Source organism: Manis javanica, chromosome 11, assembly GCF_040802235.1.
Source record: "Manis javanica isolate MJ-LG chromosome 11, MJ_LKY, whole genome shotgun sequence".
Classification (NCBI taxonomy): domain Eukaryota; kingdom Metazoa; phylum Chordata; class Mammalia; order Pholidota; family Manidae; genus Manis; species Manis javanica.
Genome location: NC_133166.1, coordinates 1,330,391 through 1,342,560, shown reverse-complemented (window position 1 = coordinate 1,342,560; position 12,170 = coordinate 1,330,391).

The following is a 12,170-nucleotide window of genomic DNA, read 5'->3' as shown; positions in this document are numbered from 1 at the left end:
GAACAGACGAGTTATGGCTCTGCCTTTTTGTATGTCCTATGGAGCTGCAGGGAGTTCTCTACAGCCTTTTACCTTGTACATCACTATTTTTTTCTACCTTCTCCTCTCCTTTCCTCTGGTTAATTCTTTCCCACAACTTACTTTTCCTATCCCGCGCCTCCCTCCACCAACCCCTGCCAACTTCGTCATGTCTTCATCATGATTAAGGGGTTCTAGGAGCCCTCAGACTCTCAGATAGATTCCTTGGAAATGCTAAGGGCAAAGAAAATGATTACTGTCTGTACCAAGAACATATGTAAGAGCTGGAAGAATCTTAAATATTATGTATCCAACTCAGTCATGTAAAAAGAGATACTGAGGGCCAGATCATGATAATGTTTCAATCTGTTATAAAAAAGACAGTGAGGTTAGCAGTCAATAACTGCATGGTAGATACAAGGGGAATATTCTCAGTGACCAACATTCAAGTATGTAAAATGAAAGGACTGTAATAATTCGAGCTGGCATAGATGTCACATTTACATACATTTGCATACACCCACATCAACCCCTTGCAATCTCTTCGCAGTTATTTCTCAAGTGAGAATGTATCATTGCTTCCCTTGTTTGACATTTTTAGCTTTTCATTTCTCTGTTTCTCTTCACCCACTCAGTCTTTGGCCCAGATCCCCTGCAGCCCTGAAAGGGGAAAAGTACTCAAAGATCATTACAGTTAAACTTCAGAAAATTGTGTTTCTTTGACCATCTGCTAGGACAGCCACTTTCCGAAGACAGAGATTTTTGCCTGAAGTGCTCCATCCAGTGCCCAGAAAAGGGGGAAGCTTAGTAACTAAGGTCCTGATTGGAGAGACTGATAATTCTAGGCAGAGCCACCCAAAGATAGTTGGGATCCATAGTCTAACAAATATTTTAATGCAAGACTGTATATTCATTGAGAGTGGGTACTTATTCATCACACTATCTCTAGCATGAAATAATTAGTCCAGCATGAGGTACATAGTAGACCATATATATTTGTTGAATGAAGTTATGGGAAAAATCTTGTGCCCTTATGTAAGATAAAAAAGCCAAGTGTCAGTCAATTATCTACCAAATAAATCACCTCTAGAGAAAATAACAACATTTTATGCTTTTGGAAACTTGTAGGCATCCCCTCCTTTGACCTCTCCCACAGGTTTCTGAGGTAGGTATTTACTGGGAAAAGTGTTGTGTGAAGTCTGAGTGCTAACAAGTGATGCATTGTTGTTTTTAACATAGTTAACTGGTTGATCAATTTTTGGAACACATATTCCCAGCTCTAGAGTAGGTTTCTGGGAGGCAGAGTTATAAAATTTACCCTCAAGAACTTATCAGAGAAGACTGATATATAACAAATTCTTTACAAAGATATTTGAATGTAGCACTGAGGAGTCAGCTTCAATAAGAGAAGAATTTGTCATAAAGTTACAGAGGTATCTCATGGCTCTGGTGATGGTTCTAAAATACGTATCAATAGTCTTCTTTTTAAGAGGCAAAGCTTAATTCCCCCTCCCCGGGAGTATGGGTGGACTTAGTGACTCATTCCTAACCAGCAGAATGTGGAAGAAATGATGACGTGGTTTCTGAGACTTGGTGATTGCATTCGTTTTCTAGAGCTGCTGTAACAGAGTGCTGCAAACCGGGTGACTTTTAACAACAGGAATTTATTGTCTCACGGTTCCAGAGGCTGGAAGTCTGAGGTCAAGGTATCAGCTAGGTTGGTTCCTTCTGAGGGCTGTGAGGGAGAATCTGTCCCATGCCTATTGCCTAGCTTCTGGTGATTTGCTGGCCATCTTTTGGTTTAAACTCCAATCTCTGCCTTCATCCTCATGAAATGTTTTCCCTCTGTGCTTCTGTGTCCAGAGTTCCCCTTCTTATAAGGATGCTAGTCCCATTGGATTAAGGCCCGCCCTAATGACCTCATTTTAACATGATTACCTCTGTAAAGACCTTATCTCCAAATAAGGTCACATTCTGAAGTACTGGGAATGAGGACTTCAATATATGAATTTTGGGGAGGACACAATTCAACCCCTAGTAATCAGAAAAGGCCTTGTGGCTTCTTGCCTGCTCTCTCTTGGATCACTCACTCCTAGGGAATCCTGCTGCCATGTGAGATAACGGCAAGGTCCATGGGGCAGGAACTAGGCCTCTGGTCAACAGTCACATGAGCGAGCCACAGTGAGACCAGCAACTCCAGCCCCAGACAAGCTCTGAGATGACTGCAGCTCTCACTGACATCTCCCTGGGACCTGGCTTTATTGAGGCATAATTGACGGTTAAAAATTATATATGGTGTAAAACTTGATGATTTGATATACTCATACACTGTGAAATAATGAGCATGATTAAGGTAAATAACATAACCATCATCTCATGGTTACTATTTTTGTGAGTGTGTGTGGTGAGAACATTTAAGATTTACTCGCTTGGCAAGTTTCAAGGGTACAATACTGTTAAATATAGTCACAAGGCTGTACAGTAGAGCCCCAGAACTTTTCATCTTGCAAAACTGAAACTCTGTGCTCCTTGACACATCTCCCATTTCCCTCTCCTCCTAGCCGTTGGTGACCGCCATTCCTCTCTCTGCTTCTGAGTTTAACTTTTTTAGATTATGCAATTAAATGAGACCTTACAGTATTTGTCTTTCTGTCTGGCTTATTTTGTTTAGTGTAATGTCCTCTAGGTTCATCCATGTTGTAGCAAATGGCAATGTTTCCTTCTTTTTTAAGGCCGATTTATATTCCATTGTAGATATACACCACATTTTCTTTATCCATTCATCCATTGATGGACTCTTAGGTTGTTTCTATCTTGGCTATTGTAAATAATGCTGTAATGAACATCCAAGTGCATATATCTCTTTGAGATCCTGATTTTGTTTCCTTCAGATAAATATCCAGAAGTAAGGTTGCTGGATCAGAAGGTAGTTCTGTTACTAATTTTTTTGGAAACCTCCATACTGTCTGTCATAGCAGCTGTACCAATTTGCATTCCCACCAACAGTGCAAAAATGTTCTGGAGGACATCTTGACCGCAGCCTCCTGAAAGACCCTGAGCAGAACCGTTTGGCTCAGCTGCTCCTGAATTCCTGGCCTGCAGGAATTGAGAGGTAATGGTTGTTACTGTTTCAGATTGCTACTTTGTTCTGCAGCAATAGACAACTGAAGAGACTCATAGGAAGGGAGAAGGCAGGAACCAGAGGGAAAGCAGACAGAACTCTGTCTCTGGCTACTCTGCCTACTTACTTTCTCCTGTTCCAGTGACGCAGAAATCCCATTTCCTAATTTCTGAATGAGAGAATATGGAGTCCAACTTGTGTGTTATCTGTGGCAGGGGGATGGGTTAAAGGGTAAATCCAAATTTGGTGGGGCTTGAAGATTGTATCTTTTGGTGGGGTGTTCATTAAGAAAGGAAACATCAGGTGACATACAAAAAATAATTACTTGGAATGAATGAGAGAATAAACCACAACAAATTAAAATGTTCTAACGCTGACAAATACCGAAACACTACAAAATTAAAAAGATTGCATGATATTTGTATTAGCTAACTTGGGTGGTTGGAAGTTTCCATAGGCTCTGTTCTTGCTCTGCACATTTCAAACCCACATGCATCTGGGTGCCGTAGACCTCGTGATCTCAGTGACCTGAGTTCTGGCCGTGTCCTTGGACTCATGATGCTGGTGAGGTGGCAGTGGGTGGCAGTGTTAGGAAGGAAAGGACTTGGCGCGGTGTCGCAGGGAAGTCAGATACAGTGAGATGAAAGACCAAAGTCAAGAAAGCAAAGTAAGTTTTAATACACTCTGCATAGAGCAGAAGAGCGGGCCTGCCTAAGATAAGACAGGCAGGTGTGGATGCTCGTTCTGAGGCTTCTTTTAGGTGGTTTTTGGCTGGGCATAGAGGTCCTTGATTGACAGCTGTCGGCTCTCTAGGCTGTTTGTTTTGATTGGTGAAATGGGGACAAGGGCTGTGCTACGCCTGTGCTTCTGATGTTTCTTATCTGGGGGACCCTGGACATTTCCTGAGTCACTCTTGGACCCTGTGGCTTCATCTGATTAACTCTTCGAGTCATTTCTGGCTTTCTGGTTCTATTTGATCAACTCCCTGAGTCATCTTTTGGGGTCCCTTTCTTCTTTCTATTCCACTCATTTCTGTCTTTCTGCCTAACAGTCATTCTCCACTTGGATGACTACCAGTAAATTAACTACATATGAAACTATTTACAGATTATATAAATATGTGGAGGAAACCCATCTCTGCTACTCCTTAGCTGGACCTCAGATTGTCTGCAGCCAATCAAAAGCTGCAGGAGAGAAAGTGTGCCGGAGGGGAAATCAAGGCAGATAGGTGCAGTTGTTTTAACCAGTTGTGGCTAAAATATCTTCTTTTTATAGTTAAACAAAATAAAAACATGTGATCATGTGAACATAGCTATGGTCTTCCCAAGGCTTTGGAAGAGTTGTGGGTAAAATCGTAATATTTCCAGAATCTCTTGCCTGGCTTTAGTGCATCTGCATATCAATAGGTGTTTCCAAGGGGTGGAGAGTTTATCTCCTTATCAATAGGTATTTCAAGGGATGGAAAGAAATTGTCATCTACATATTAATAGATAATTACAAGGGTCTTTAAGGGCTTATCAGGACCAGAGAGATTGGGGGGGCTCTCTCTGCTGCTGGAGCTGGGTCTAGTGAGAGAAGGAATGATTGCTTGTAAGAAATAAAAGGGTTCTTAATTTTTCCCCTTGACTAATTTCAGTCTTAGAGGTATTTTGCTCTGGGATTTTCCTCCTGGAGTCCAGGCAGGTGAGGAGACCTGAAGCCCTCTGCCACCTTCTTGGAAAAGTTGCTTCTGGGCAGGGGCTCGTAGGACAAAGTGGTTGCTGGAGATTTAACCTGGTGGATAAGGTGGATATTCCCTGAGAAAATGAAAACAATTCTTGGAAGACAGGTAATTACAGTATACACATGAGAAGACACTTGGGCAAGGAGAGCCCCTAAGTGGGAGTGGGGATTGACTCAAGCTTGCAGGGTAGATGTCAGGGAATCCTCGCTGTGGAAGATGGTACCTTGGGTGACCTGTAAAGGTTGAGTGGGAGTTGAGGGGCCGAGCTTTCCAGGGGGGTGAGTAGCAGATGTAAACGGGGGAAGTGTGAGAGACCGTGGCTGACTTGGTGGGCACAGAAAGTGGCCACTTTTGGTGGTGTTGGAGCCCAGGAAATCCACCCGGGGTCAGACTGTGAGGGGCCTTGCATGCCAGGCCATGCTCTTTGGACTCTACCCTGGAAGAAATGGGGACTTAAGGAAGGACTTGGAGCAGAGAATTTAGATGATCAGATTTGCTTTAGTACATCAGCCTGGTATTTTCAGGCAGTATGAGAGACCTAGCGGTGTTAAAAGAAAAATTTGCACAGTTTCCTGATCTAGTAGGCTTATTCTGCATCCAATCCAGCAGACAGGAAGGAGCTGTGAAGAGCTGCACAAGTGAGAGATTTTTATAGACAAAGTAAGCAGGGAGCTAGAAAGTTACACAGGGAACTTGCTGATTGGTTAAACCAGGGTTACTTTCCTTATATGTGGCAAACGGGAGTCGTGGAGCTGGGTCGGCTGGCTGGTGTTGAGTAGGGAAGCGTTAGGTAGAGGCCTAGACCTTCCTTTTGTGGGAGAGCCCAGCATAGAAAATCGGTTAAGTTTTGTTTCGCTGATGTGGGCTTAGCATACACAACTCCATCTCGGGCCTAATGTGGTTACTTTAGCAGTGGAAACAGGAACTCCTTGCCATCTCAACACAGAAGCGCAGGAAAAAACCTAACGAAATAGTTTGAAAGACATGACTGAGCTTAAATCTAGGAAAAGGAAATTCCAAGGAGCCAGAACTGAAGAGGCTCCTAAAAGCTGGAAAAGTGAGTGGAACTTAAACAGTGGTTCGCTGGGGAAGGGGGCTAGAGAAGGGTCTTTACAGCTGGGGGCCCGGGCTTTTACTGGACTGCGGCCTTGGTACAGGCAGAGCGCTGGAACTGACTTCAGGAGTCATAAAGAGCCTCTGCGGATAAACCGTTAGGATCCTGGGAAACTGCCCAGAAGAGGTCATTCCTGAGCTTCAGACACAGAGACCTCTGAGACCCCTGCCCTGGATATGCTCTCAGCAGGGGACCCTTCCAGTCTGGGCTGTGTTTACCACATACAACAAATTCATACTCATGTTTCTGGAGATGCTTCTACACACCAGGTCTCATGTACTAGGGATTCAGCTGCTTTAAAAACAAATGAGCAAAAAACCAAAACTCCTTTATATCCCAGCTGAGTCTCTGAGCCAGGATGAGTCAATTTCAGGACACATATCCTGGTGGAAGGAATGGGTAGGGTGGCAGAAGGAATGGGGGAGGGGGGGCCCACCCCACCCCCACCCATAATGAGAGGCTATAAATCTCAATCAAGGGCTAGGTCTGTTGGCTTGTCCTAGGTCTTGTGTCTTAACTAGGAATTTGTCCCCAAGGCTTGGGAATTTATGAATTAAAGAGAGGCACTCAGCTCAGCTGAGCACCTTATCTATCTACCGGGAATGTCTGGGTGAAAGGTTAGTGACTTCATAATGGCACCCCAGACAGGGCCATGCTGTGGGTCTACATATAGTCTTGCATTAGGCAAACAGTGAGCTACATACAGTCTTGCATTAGGCAAACATGAGCAAACTGGGCCCCAGGGGAAGGAGCAGGGTGTGTAAGGGCTGGGTGCCCGACTCTGGGAGAGTCCACATACAGGGTGGGGTCAGGCTGATCTACAGCCTGAAGGTTTATAACAAGGGGTGTGGAGTGGAATGTGGAGGTCCAAGTCTCTGAGAAGGACCAGTGAGACAACCCGGGGGCTGTTTCCTTTATCTGCCCAGGAGGGGGGGTCTTGGTTTGGGTGGGGCAGGGCCACTCAAAATGGGTATTTTGTTCTTTATATTGCAAATATCTTTCTGAAAGAAGTGGTATAGATACACAATGGAATATTACTCAGCCATGAGAAAGACGGAAATCCTGCCTTTTGTAACAACAGGGTGGACCTTGAGGGCATTAGGCTAAGTGAGATAAGTCAGACAGGGTAAGGCAAATACTGTATGATGTCTTTTATATGTGGAATCTAAAAAAGCTGAACTCTTAGAAACAGAGAGTAAATGGTGGTTACCAGGGACTGGGGCTGGAGAAATTGGGACCTGTGGGCCCAAGGGTATAAAACTCTGTGAGATGAGTAAGGGCTGGAGATCTATTGCATAGCACCGTGATGACAGTCAACCACACTGTATTATATGCTTTCGAGTTGCCAGGAGACAAGATCTTAAATGTTCTCACCACAAAAAGAAGTGATAATTATGTGCCATGATGGAGGTGTTAGCTAATGTTACTGTGGGCAACATAGTGCAGTACATAAATGTGTCAAATCAACACTTTGTACCTCTTATACAAAGTTCTATGGCAATTACATTTCCATGAAAAGAAAAGGCCTTATTAAAAAAACAAAAAACAAATATCTTCTTGGAGACTAGATCGCCTCACTGTGTGGCTAAGGTCACGCGTGGCCTGTGGAAGCCCATCGGAGCTGGGAGGGCAGGGTGAACGTCCTCAGGAAAACCGTAGTCCTGCGCTGTCCAGCTGGGTTACCGCTAGCCGCACGTGGCACTGAACGCTTGCGAGGTGGCTGTCCAAATTGTATTGTAAATGGGGTACACTTTGGGTGTTGAAGACTAAGTCCAGAAAAAAGAGAATGTAAAATATCTCATTACCAATTTTGAAATATTAGTTACATGTTGAAGTGACTATGGTTTTGACATAGTGGGTTAAATAAAAGATCCTGAAATTAATTTCATCTTTTCTTTTTTAATTAAAAAGGAAGTAACTACCCACTAGAAAATTTAAATTACATGTGTGGCCCGTATTGGTGGCTTGTTTCCTTGGTTCTCCGGGACTGCCGGTTACCACAGGACTGTGGATGGGGATTTCGGGGTCCCTTGTGGGCTCCACTTTCTCTTGCTAAGCTCTGGGAACTGGCTGAGAGGGAGAATCTTCAGGAAGGGTTAGGAAGAGGCAAGCAGGAGAGGAGATAAGGCAGGTTGAGCTCCCACCCGGTGTCCTGTCCTGCATAAGCAATGGAGGACACGGAACAAGGCCAGTGATCAGGCCGGCTCCTCCCTATGCCCAGGGGACATTTGACAAGGTCTGCAGGCATCCCTAGTCACACAGCTGGGACCTGGGGAGGGAGTGGCAGTGTGCTGCTGGCCTCCTAGCTAGAGGCCGGGGATGTTGCTAAATATTCAAAAATACCCCTGACAGCCCCCAGAGTGAAGAAGTATCCAGCCTCAGATGAGAATAGTGTCAAGGTTGTGACCCTGGCCCAGGTCTAGCTCAGGCCTTGGACACTCCTGGATAGGGTCGGGAGGGAGGCTGTGGATGCCGACACAGCAGAGGGGGCTGCTCCCCCCTCTCAGCCCCTGGCTCCTCCATCATTGGTGACTCACGGCCCTTCCCCTGCACTGCTGAGCCTGCCTGAACTCATCCTGGTGGAGAGAGGAGTGCCCAGGTGTGGCACACCCACCCACACTCCTGGTGGAGACGCCTCCCTGCTGGAGAAAAGCCCCCTGGGAGGGAGGTCTGCAGGGGGCTGGTCCACAGGGCCCGGGGTCAGTTGCCCACTCTCTTCGCTTTACCTTGCTACCGATTTCCTTTTTTTTTTTTTTCTGTCCCCAGCCCCCTCTGCAGCTGTCCTGGAACTCACCAGAAGCTCCTGGCTCAACCCAACTCTCCCAGAATGGTTGGGCAGATGTTAGTCCCTGAAGGGAAGCTGGCAGAAGCTGATAGGGTTTTCTTAGAGGGAATAAAAACTGAAACCTGCCTCTGGATTTCTTGCAGACAACCAGACCTCCAGCGTCTGCCGCTGGTCAGTCCAGGCTGTAACTTTCAACCAGAGTCCATTAGCCCCTGTTCCAAATCCCAGCTCTGCAAGGCACCTCCCCTGCTCTCAGGGACTTCAGTCTAGCTGGGGACATAAAACCAGCACACTTAAAATGATGATGAATGGCTTTAAGGAGGACTCGGTGGTAGCAAGCATAGGCTTTAAAAGAGCAGAGAGCCGGCGTTCCGAATGACGGGGTTGACCAGAGCTGCGGAAGGAGTTTCCACTCCGGATCCCACAGGTCTTAGCTGCATCCTGAAGCTACAGTTTCCCAACTGCCTGACCTTCTCCACAAAACGAAGGCAACAGTAGAATCTAGAATAAAATGAGACTCTGAATTGCTCCCCACTCCCACTCCCCACACAGACTTGGGTGGAGTCCGTCCCAAGGAGAACTGAGGGCCGTTTCCAGATTGCCGGCTCACGGGCAGCTTGCTGATCCAGAGCAGAGGCATATCAGCTCCTTACAGGAAGGATGCAGCCCTGTAATTTTGTAGCAGTTATACTGGGCTTTATCTACAGGTATCCCTCCCTAATCTTGGTAGAGAGATTCCTGCCCATTATTTGGCCTCATAGTCCCTCTGCCAAGAGCAATAATTTGCTGAGCATCTATTATGTGCCGTACACTCTGCGAGGCCCTCTGCTGCATTATCTCACATAAGTCAAGCAACAAGCAATAGTCCAACATTCTGTTTCAAGCACTGGGTCAGGAGCTAGCTGACTGAGACTTAAGGTTAAAAAAAAAGACCATATACTCCAGGCAGTCATGTCTAATGGGAGAGGAAAACGAACCTGACATTTATAGAGAGGCGTGTGAGTGCTGGTGTGGACCAGTCAGCCCTGACCAGGTCTCGTCGCCTGCTGACCAGATTAAACGGCATGGGTCGCTCCCTCCTGATTCAGGCACCTCCTGTACCTGCTGGGGCAGCTGATGTCACAACTCTGAGGCAGGAACCGCGGGTATGCACAGATGATCACCTCCAACCAAGCCAGATGGTCTCTGATTAAAAACCCAGGCATTGGCCATCAGTAACTGAGACACTTTGCTTTCCTAACATGGGAAAGAGAGTTCCTGGTTTTCTGGCTTTAGAAAAATACCCCATTTCTCTTCCCACAGCTTCAGATCCATAGTTTTGCTGGATTGGGCTTCCTGCTTGAAAGTAAAATTTTCCTGTTTTTTTCACCCAACACTCAATCTTTGATTTCTGGTAGTTTTACGATTTTTTCTTTAACAAAAGCAAACCAGAGTGCAGAGGAAGGAGTGATAAAATCTATCTGTAGAAGTCAGAGACATTTCCCAGAAAAGATTACATTTAGGCTGGGACTAAAAGGATAACAAAGCGACCTGTCAGGCTGACAAAGGGATGGCTGGGTGGGGGTGGGTGGGGGGGCATTCCAGGCCCTGGGAAAGACATGAGCAAAGGAGGATCTTGTGTAAATCGTGACCTGTTCAAGCCAGGCTAGGGCACTGGCTGTGGCTGCAGGGTAGGGGTTTGGTGGGACCTGTGGGGTGCTACCTGGAAAGTAGGGGCAGGACAGGTTTGTAAGATAACACTAAGGAGTTGAGAATTTTCCCCAAGGGCCAAGGGTTGGAAACTCAAATGCCTACAAGGGCCACTCAGACATATTATATAAATGAAGAAGGTAGACTCTCTCTATATGAACATACTCTTTTTGGAGGGTGGGGCTCATATTATACCTATAGGGACATTCTTTATATCCAAAAAATATTATTGCCTCAATTCATTCCAAGAGTATTGCCTGGGCATCGGGCATCTTCTGTGTGTCTGCATTGTTCTAGGTACTGGTTGTTTGTCTTGAAACATGTAGACCTTAAGTCACATTATCCTTTCTCGCTTTTGCTAGATGTGTGAATATAATAAAATGTGTCCACTTGTAGGAAAAACTCAGGGCATGATAAGAAGGCAACTATTTCAATTTTTCTTCCCAGAGAAATGGGGAATATGGATTTTTAAAATGTGAGCTCATCAAAATTTTTCATGTTGGCTAAAAAATTTTAACTTTGCTGTCCATGCAGATCCTGTTGGCAGGGTGCACTGGGGTGTGGGCGAGTCATCAGTTCTCACCATCCTGTGCTCCAGGCAGTAGGAGAAAAGGGAGGCATGGCCCAGACTGCTAGAGGCCTATCCAGCATCCATTCTCCTCTTGCTCCTTAACAACAGAATCCCAAGAGAGTCGAGGTGGCAGAGTGCCCCGCTAATAGCCATAGTTCCCAGCCTCCCTTGCAGACATATGAGTCCTGTGACCAAGTTCTGAATAATGGGAGATCAATGGCTGTGACCAGCTGTTGTAGGAAAGGCTGCCACAAGGGGGCAGAGCACTGGCAACTTTCCCCATTCCTCCAGCTTTCTTATTCAAAGATCGAACTGATGGCTAGAGCTTCAGCAGTTGTATTGGGCTATGAGGCAGCTTTGAATAGATAAGCTGTATTAGTCCGCTTGGGCTGCCATGACAAAACACCACAGCTGGGTAACTGAAACAACAGAAATTAATTTTCTCACAGTCCTGGAGGCTGGAATCCAAGATCAAGGCGTTGGTAGGTTTGGTTTCTTCGGAGGCCTCTCTCCTTGCCTTGAAGGAGACCTTGAAGATGACCTCCATCTTGCTGTGTTTTCACATGGTCTTTCCTCTGGGAGTGCACATCTCTGGCATCTCTGTGTGTGTCCAAATTTCCTTTTATTTTACAGACACAACTCAGTTTGTACTGGGGCCAACCCCGCTGGGCTCATTTTAATCACCTTGTTAAGGGCCCTGTCTCCAAATAGGGTCATAGTCTGAAGCCCTGGGGGTTTGACATATCAATTGTGGGGGGAGCACAATTGGTCTACAACAAGATTTATGCGCTCAAGATGCTGGGACAGACTGATAGGAGGTCCTTGGATCTCCATGGTGTTCATGGAACCTTCATACCAGTCTCAGCCATTTACAGCCTTTTATTTTTTAAAAAATATAAATCCATCACAACTCAGGACACATGGGAATGACTTCTCCCTGATTCCTTCATCAGCCTGAAAAATTTCTTTGTTACCCATCTGTTGTCCTAGTTTAAACATGACCTCTTCTGGGAAACTTCTTTGACTTCTACAGGCAGAGTTTGTCATAAGAAACATAAGGAACGTAAACTGTTAGAGTCAGTTCTGTTGCCAGCAGGGGAAAGTAATTCCCAGCAGATTTATGGTGCTTCCTGGAAGAGGAGGGATTTA